An 8,585-nucleotide genomic window follows, 5' to 3' on the forward strand; every position below is an offset into this window, starting at 1 on the left:
CCACCCGTCTTAATTATTACCTTGACAAGCCCATCACTATCCCACTCCACACTACTCCACCACTCCTGCCACCTAAGTCTCTCTCTCTCTCTCTCTCTCTCTCTCTCTCTCTCTCTCTCTCTCTCTCTCTCTCTCTCTCTCTCTCTCTCTCTCTCTCTCTCTCTCAATCAAATCCAATTACAAGAAAAATTAAATTATAGCGAAACTTCTGAAGCACATGCTAGTATGGAACACAAGCAACCCCCCAATCGATGATTCGTTATTACCATCCTTGTAAGTCCTGAGTACCACTTGAAGTCGTTTAAAATGCTTATGACCCCGGAGTGACTCGAACACCCAGCCTTCTGATCTGGAGTCAGACGCGCTACCATTGCGCCACGAGGCCGATGTTAAACGTTATGTAAAGGGACACTGGATAATCTGACTACTTAATGTGAAGGAGCATTTTATGTGTGCATAATTCAATGGCTTTGAGGCTTCTTTTTTCGTAATTACACACATACTCTCACACCACACCTGTATTCATTTGTTTACACATACACACACTCTCTTGTACATGTATCCACGCAGACATACACTGGCTCACACACACACACACACACACACACACACACACACACACAGTCAACTATCATCCTACTGTAGACAATCGTAACCCACTTGTACCATGATATCACCTTAACATCAATACTTGGATCTGTTTACCCATTCGTACATGTTAAATATAAAATGACTAACTTAACCAAACAAAAAACAAAAGTCGTAAACATAAACAAAACGACACATAATAAGTGACAATGGAGTTAAACGATACAAAGCAAAATGTGTGTGTGTGTGTGTGTGTGTGTGTACATTACATATACATTCGTGCTTGTTAGAATGAGATTTATACCTCTGGAATCAGGAGAAGGTAAGTGTGAGGTGAGTGTGACTTAAGTGTGACTTGAATCAATAAGTTTTAAGTGCAATTTCAACATAAAATTTTCCCCCTTATCCTTTGCCATAACTGTAGACTATGAGATAGATACGACCATATACTTGAGACAAATTTAATATCTACGAACTTTTGAGAATTTGTCATAATCGGCGGAAAAAAAAAGTATGGTAGAGTCGCAGTGTAATACTGATTCCATTTTGATTCCCAAGACTGACTTACAATACGACTTCAAGATGGCGGCCAAAATGACGAAAACAATATATATACTATGATTCTATCATAAATAAAACACGTCATTTCCTCTCTACTTGTGAGTAGAGGGGGAGGTAAAGTTGGAGGAGGGCCTGGAGGAGGAGGAGGGCCTGGAGGAGGAGGAGGAGGGCCTGGAGGAGGAGGAGGGGGCCTGGAGGAGGAGGAGGAGGGCCTGGAGGAGGAGGGAGGCTGGGGAAGAGGAGGAGGAGGGAGGCTGGGGTAGGAGGAGGGATGCTGGGGAGGAGGAGGATGCTGGGGGGAAGAGGAAGGGCTGGAGGAGGAGGGAGGCTGGAGGAGGAGGAGGAGGGGGGCTGGAGGAGGAGGAGGAGGCTGGGGGAAGAGGAAGGAGGCTGGAGGAGGAGGAGGAGGGAGGCTGGGGGAGGAGGAGGGATGCTGGGGGAAGAGGAAGGAGGCTGGAGGGAGGAGGAGGAGGAGGCTGGGGGGAGGAGGAGGAGGAGGAGGCTGGAGGAGGAGGAGGAGGGCTGGGGAAGAGGAAGGAGGCTGGAGGAGGAGGAGGAGGAGGAGGAGGCTGGGGGAGGGGAGGAGGAGGAGGGCCTGGAGGAGGAGGAGGGGCCTGGAGGAGGAGGGCCTGGAGGAGGAGGGGCTGGGGGAGAGGAAGGAGGCTGGAGGAGGAGGAGGAGGGAGGCTGGGGGAGGAGGAGGAGGAGGGAGGCTGGAGGAGGAGGAGGATGAGGAGGAGTGTGATGACGAGGACCTGAAGGAGGAGGAGCAGAAGAGCTAGAGGAAGAATGGAGAGGAGGAGTATCAGCAGGAGAAGGAAGAGAAGTAGTATCAGCAGTAGCAGAAGCAGCGAGAGGAGGTCCACAAGACGTCAGAGTAAAGATCCTCATTAGGACCTCCCGCCTGTGGTCCAAGACGCCAGATATCTGTTATATTTTACCCGAATTTTTAATATTAGGAGATTCACACACTGGCAGTCTGTTTTGTGTCAACGCGGCCATGAACTACGACATTAAGAATCACAATGTATAAGTTCTACCGTAATTTGACGCTTTCCATCACCACTATTTACACAGGAAAGATTACTTACTTACGTAATTAGTGTATAGCTGACTCACTTATAACGCTTTTCTGTCTTACTGATGTAGTGAATAATTACCAAACACGACGGGGGTCAAATCGTTTTAGCTCTTCTCAAAGCCTCGTTTGTTCATTTCCTCCTATGTAAAGCGTCAGTGTAATTCTAATGCCACTTTTCCTAGACATAATTAAGTAATCGATTAAATACTTCAATCATATTAAATTCTTTCTTATTTAGTTTTGGGATAAAATACAACGTATGTAATTTTTGTCAGAATTTGGTGGGTAACTTCAGGCAAGTGGTGGGTGTGTCGCCCCCCTGACGAGGAATATATGAATAGTTTACCTTCACCAGAGTCCTCCTGCAGACTAAAGCACTAGTGTTTAATGACTCCACGTACCTCACTGTGGGGATGGGGGAGGGTGTAGGGGTGGTGATGTGAGGGGGGTGGGTGTAGGGGTGGTGATGTGAAGGGGGGGAGGGTGTAGGGATGGTGATGTGGGGGGGGGAGGGTGTACGGGTGGAAGGTAGACTACGAATGAATGAAATCAGTTTGTGAAAGAAGCTACTGTGGTCAGCTGATAGACTGTCTACATCGCTCATAAGACGCTACACCACGACAACCTACTTATGAGGAAACCAATAAAGTGTGGCAGGATTTTATAGCACTTGAGATGCGTCCCACGTACCGAGCACTGCAGCTGTTTGTGTATACACCGTAAACAACAAAGTTACGGTGAAAATATTCTCCGTTTTCTTGTGTGACGCAGTGAGTATTACTTAACGTATCTATTGAAATATATCATGGAAATAACGTGGTGTTCTTTCATATTACTAAAGCTAGACATTTTTTTCGGCTCAGAGACGACCCCGTACACAAGATGGATAAAAGAATTATTTGACTAATGGAAGTACAGTAGACGTGTTATTCAGTTACCAAGTACTGGATTAAAAATTTATTTTCTCCGACTCGTGTGAGCAGGACCAGTTAAATGCTCTGATTACTGCAGAAGGCTCATTAAACATTCCAAACTACCCAAATCACATTCCGTCCGAGATATCACGTAAAATAATGGACATTCAGAGACTTCCTGTAGTCACAGCTTTTCACGTCAGACTTTTTGTTTTTCAAAATCCTGTAGAATATTTTACCTTGGTAGATTTTCTGTCAAATTATTTTGTGAATGTGTCATCTCCTTTATAAATGCTCCAAAAATATGACAAATATTATTAACCATAAAGAAAGATTTTAATGTAGTTTGTCCAGGTAATTAGAACAAACATTGTCTGTGTACAAGAGGCCATAACGAACACTGTCGTCTCGCGCTAACCATGTTATCACTGTGCATCAACAACTAATATATTTCAGCGTGAAACAAGGCTACATTAGTCCATCAACAACTAAATTAAAATGAGACACAACTCCCTGTAACCTTTGTCTTGAACTAAACTGAGTTAACTGTCATCTACGGTAGCTGGAGAGTCCGAGTCGTCAGTAACCCTTCAGTTGTTGAGGCTACCACACCCCAGCTTCCCATATCTAAGGTTCATTTCAGAGGTTTCATGGTAGCATAGCTTTGAAGCTTTGGTTACCATGAACTGAGTCACTTTATAAATGATGGTAGCCGTGGTAACAACGTAGCCACAATAGAGAGCAACAGCAGTATAGTCTCGCCTCTTGGTCGCCACAACAAACGTTCATTATCGCCACAAATCAAAGTTCATGCGTGGCTGTACATAGTGTTGGAGTAAACTACATTATCCTTGCAGAATGTTGATGATGTACTTTGATTCTCTTACAATATTTGTATCTGCGTTGTTATGTGTGTCGGTGTCTCAAGTGATAAAAGAAAGAATCAGTCGCAAGTCCACGAGAGGCAGCACTAGAAGATCCACAACCCCACACTGTAGATGACCTGGTGAAATTTTTTGAATGTCTCCCATCTCACCACAATTAGAGACCTGTACCTCTGCTGTTAAGGATATTTGTCATCCTCTAATACCTTCAAATTCGGACCTACCTGAAAATCTATTTGGGAAACGGGCCATACTTTGCCAAATAATGGTGGAATCCCAATAACGTAAATTTTTCCTCGGCAAGGGGAGGGCGGGAGAAGAAATATCACTGGGGACATTTTAGAAATTGCCATATGACTAATTTCAGAAGCGGTCCCTTACACACACACACACACACACACACACACACACACACACACACACACACACACCTATGAATAATTTCACAAGTACTTGAGGAAGGCGGCTTAGTGTAGCGATCATTCGGTGACAAGTTGAATAAGTTAGGCCAAGTTCCTCTCACTTGAGCAATTACTCCTCCAAGGGTTCACCAAGTGAGCCCAAACCACTCACTGAGGGAGGAGGGGGAAAGGTGGAGGATAGGGAGGGGTAAGGAAGACGGGAGGTGGGTAAGGAGAGGAGAAAAAGAGAGAATGAGGGAAAGAGCGACAGGAAGGGGAGAATAAGGGAAAGAATGGGGGATAGAAGTGTGGTTTTGAGGAGACGGGAGAAACGGAAGGAAGAGAAGAGGAGGGGAAGACGGGAGGAAGATAATTTTCGGGAGGGGTGAAGAACAGGGAGAAATAAAAGCATCTTAATACTTTATTTAATAAGTGATGCTTTTAAGATAACAGTGGAAGCATTTCATAGCTGCCGTCCAGCACTTAGGACCATGCAGCTGGAGACCTCTCTCTCTCTCTCTCTCTCTCTCTCTCTCTCTCTCTCTCTCTCTCTCCTTCTCTCTTCTCTATCTCTTTCTTCTCAAAGTCTCTACTATTTTTAGTCATTTCTTCGTCCATCTCTTGTCCCTTATTCTTCCCTCATTCGCTCCTTCCTGTTTTCTCCTCCATTCCCCCCTTTTCTCCTCCCTCCCTTATTCTTTCCTCCTCTCTCCCTACCTCCTCATTCATTTCTTACTTCCCTCCTTCTTTCATTCACCCTTCGTTTTCTCTCCCTCGTTCTTTCCTTCTCCCCCCTCCCTCCCTCCTTCTCTACTAACTAACGACTAAGGGGTATAGTCAGAACAACACACAGTTATACCATGAAATATATCTCTAATTACTTTTTATTAAAGGAAAACGTTTATACGCCATGAGAACTGTCGAAAGTTTTTTTTTAATATGTATATAACTTTCTTTCCCGTTTCGATTTTTTTTTTGGGGTGGGTGAAGGTTTTATTTTGGTCTTCTGTAGAAACTGACCCGGTGGACGGCACTAAATGACCCAAGAAAAACAAATTAACTGTTATGGTGGTAATTAACCCCTCATTAAGGTTAGGTTAGGGTAGGTTAGGTTAAGTTACGAGTGAGAAGTAAATTGTGGGTAATGTGTATCTCAGGAACTCTCTTTATTTCAGGGTTAAGTTTTAGATAATTTAATAGAAGATAATTGTAGTGCACCGTGTACCCCAGCCTCCCCCACTGTACCCCAGCCTCCCCCACTGTACCCCAGCCTCCCCCACTGTATCCCAGCCTACCCCACTGCACTGTACCCCAGCCTCCCCCACTGTACCCCAGCCTCCCCCACTGTACCCCAGCCTCCCCACTGTACCCCAGCCTCCCCACTGTACCCCAGCCTCCCCCACTGCACCCCAGCCTCCCCACTGTACCCCAGCCCTCCCAGTGTACCCCAGCCTTCCCCACTGTACCCCAGCCTCTCCCACTGTGCCCCAGCCTACCCCACTGTATCCCAGCCTCCCCCACTGTACCCCAGCCTACCCCACTGTGCCCCAGCTCTCCCACTGTACCCCAGCCTACCCCACTGTCCCAGCCTCCCCCACTGTACCCCAGCCTACTCCCACTGTATCCCAGCCTCCCCCACTGTACCCCAGCCTACCCCACTGTATCCCAGCCTTCCCCACTGTACCACCAGCCTCTCCCAGTGTACCCCAGCCTTCCCCAGTCTGATGTACCACAACAACGTGAGTGTATCTCCAGGATTTGTTACATTTCCCCGCTCACTCTCTCCTCTAACCTCACAATAAAAGAGAGCATGAAGCCGGCGGGAGAGCCTCCAGACTATTCATTAAACACATTAACTAATCTCTTTCAGGGGGAAAAGTTGTGTATTTTCCTAAGACTTGGCGTTAATTTACGAAAAAAAAAGGAGGGAAAATGTTCGTCGGAGACTTAAGAAGAAAAGGATGCCAGAAGAGGGATTTTGAACCTGGAAGATGGTCGAGAATCCTGAGGGAGATGAAGGGAGGAGAGGCCCTTGTGAACTAACTCGAAGGTGAGGGTGGAATTTTTTTTCTTAGGAGCAGCTCCATGGCAACTCGTCACTCGCTGAATTTTTCTTATATATTTTACAATTAGCGAAACTTAACCCAGACTGATATATTATTTAAGGGGAAAGTGACGAGAGAAAGTTTCCAAGAGTTTGACAAAGTAGATGACCTTTTCATTTATAGTGAAACCTTCATATAACGGACTTTTATCTCCACAATTTGTAAGATGGGGATTTCACATCTAACGGACCCTCGATATAATGGACTTTCCTCTCCATATAGTCCGCTAAATAGAGGTTTCACTGTATTATTAATTTACTGCTTTGACGAGTAGAGGGAGTCGGTGCTTTGTTAATCCCTCATTGTTCCTGATGAGTTTGTCCTTCACCAGTCATGGGTCCAGCGTCACTACGGGAGGAGACTCACGATGGTCGGTAGACTTACAGTATAACACCTCTCTCACATCCACCCTGGGACGCAGTCGTGAAAGGCAGCAAAATTCCCGCTGTACCGAGGTGCTCCATTGTTTCCCTTTTTCCTGTGTGATCTCTCTCTCTCTCTCTCTCTCTCTCTCTCTCTATATATATATATATATATATATATATATATATATATATATATATATATATATATATATATATATATATATATATATATATATATATATATAATTCTTCACCCCCCGAGGCACATAAGACGCCCTATACCCAGATATCCTTCAGCACCAAGTATATATATTTTAGCATAAAGGAGGGCCAGGCAGCGTGGTGGTGGGGGGAGGGGGGACATAAATAACGGGGCAAATAGTGGCGGAGAACACCATTGGGGGCCACAAACTACGACCCAGAGACCACCTTGTAAGTCTTCGAAAGGCGTGCTGAGTTAGGAGGAGAGAAGGGCTGAGAAGTGAAATATTAGGGAGGTAGATAAAAAGAGAGAGGGATGAGAGAGATAAGATGTGGTGAGAAAAGAAAGAGTGAGAGAAAAAGAGTGAGAGAAAAAGAGAGAGAGAGAGAGAGAGTCGTCAGGTCGCCAAAAACTTCGTGAAATTGAATACTAAAAAATAATATTAGGTTAAGTAAATCTGGATTGTGTCAAACGGGGAGGGATTGAGTAAGATTTTCCCTAACAACCGTCTACTACATATTCATTCGTCCAAATTCCCTCTCTCCCGTATACTGAGAGAGAACACCACTGCCCTCCCAAACCAAGAGAACAAACACAGCCACACTCTCTTCTCCAGGTTCTCTCACCCAGAAGGAGAAAGAAAGGTGATCACCCTCTCACTATATCCCCCTCACGAGAACAAAGAATAGTTTTCCTTCCTGCTTCTAGAGACCGAGGTAGCGCCGCGTGATCCTTTACCCGGGATAGGAAAAGTACTCCTTGTCCTGCCTCTCTTTCCCCTAAGCTAGGTAGAGTGGCCGTGTACATAAACTCCCTTCCCTACACCTCTGTAAAGCGCCCCCTCTACCTGGTTAGTCCGAGTGCCGCCTCCTCTACCTCAGCTGAGCAGACACTCCTCGTCAATGCCTTCCTCTTCCACCCCCCACGGGCCTCTCCTTCCAAACACAGTAGCCTACCTGTTTTACACGGTGTCTTAGTCATGCTAGATCATAATGTTCATAAACAGTGCAAGCATACAAACAATGCATATAGACAGTTCAGGTATACAAACATTGTACATAGATAGTGCAGGTATTAAATGTATATAAACAGTTCAGACAAAACAAAATTAAAGCTTCATTTTCTTCATGAGGGGTTGGGGTTACTAATCCAATAACAATGTACAAGAACAGACAAATAAGTTTATGGTTATGGATGTATCAAGCACACGTTTACATTTAGACTATAATTGAGACTGGTGGATTATTTTCTCAACACTGTACAACATTCATAGGCAAAGTAAAACAAAAAAAATTAGTCGTTTCTGTTGTATCTTCACCATCAGCTGTGTAGTACTTAGGGCAGAAATAGTTCTATCAATATTACATGTGAGTTAAATATAAGTTCCTTTGATCCTCACCTGACATAAGAAAGAGTATATCCTAATATTGTTTTTAATTTTACAGTATTATTATTACCTCTCTGATTATCACGAGTGAGATATAG

The 8,585-nt window shown here is 44.8% G+C and overlaps 1 non-coding gene across 1 annotated transcript; it reads right to left on the reverse strand.

Moving 5' to 3' along the window:
• Positions 1 to 313: 313 nt before the first annotated feature.
• On the reverse strand, positions 314 to 385 carry Trnaw-cca. The gene has a single exon. It is a non-coding gene; the product is annotated as a tRNA-Trp (tRNA).
• Positions 386 to 8,585: the final 8,200 nt, after the last annotated feature.

This window comes from Homarus americanus, unplaced genomic scaffold, assembly GCF_018991925.1.
Source record: "Homarus americanus isolate GMGI-L3 unplaced genomic scaffold, GMGI_Hamer_2.0 scaffold6392, whole genome shotgun sequence".
Lineage (NCBI taxonomy): Eukaryota > Metazoa > Arthropoda > Malacostraca > Decapoda > Nephropidae > Homarus > Homarus americanus.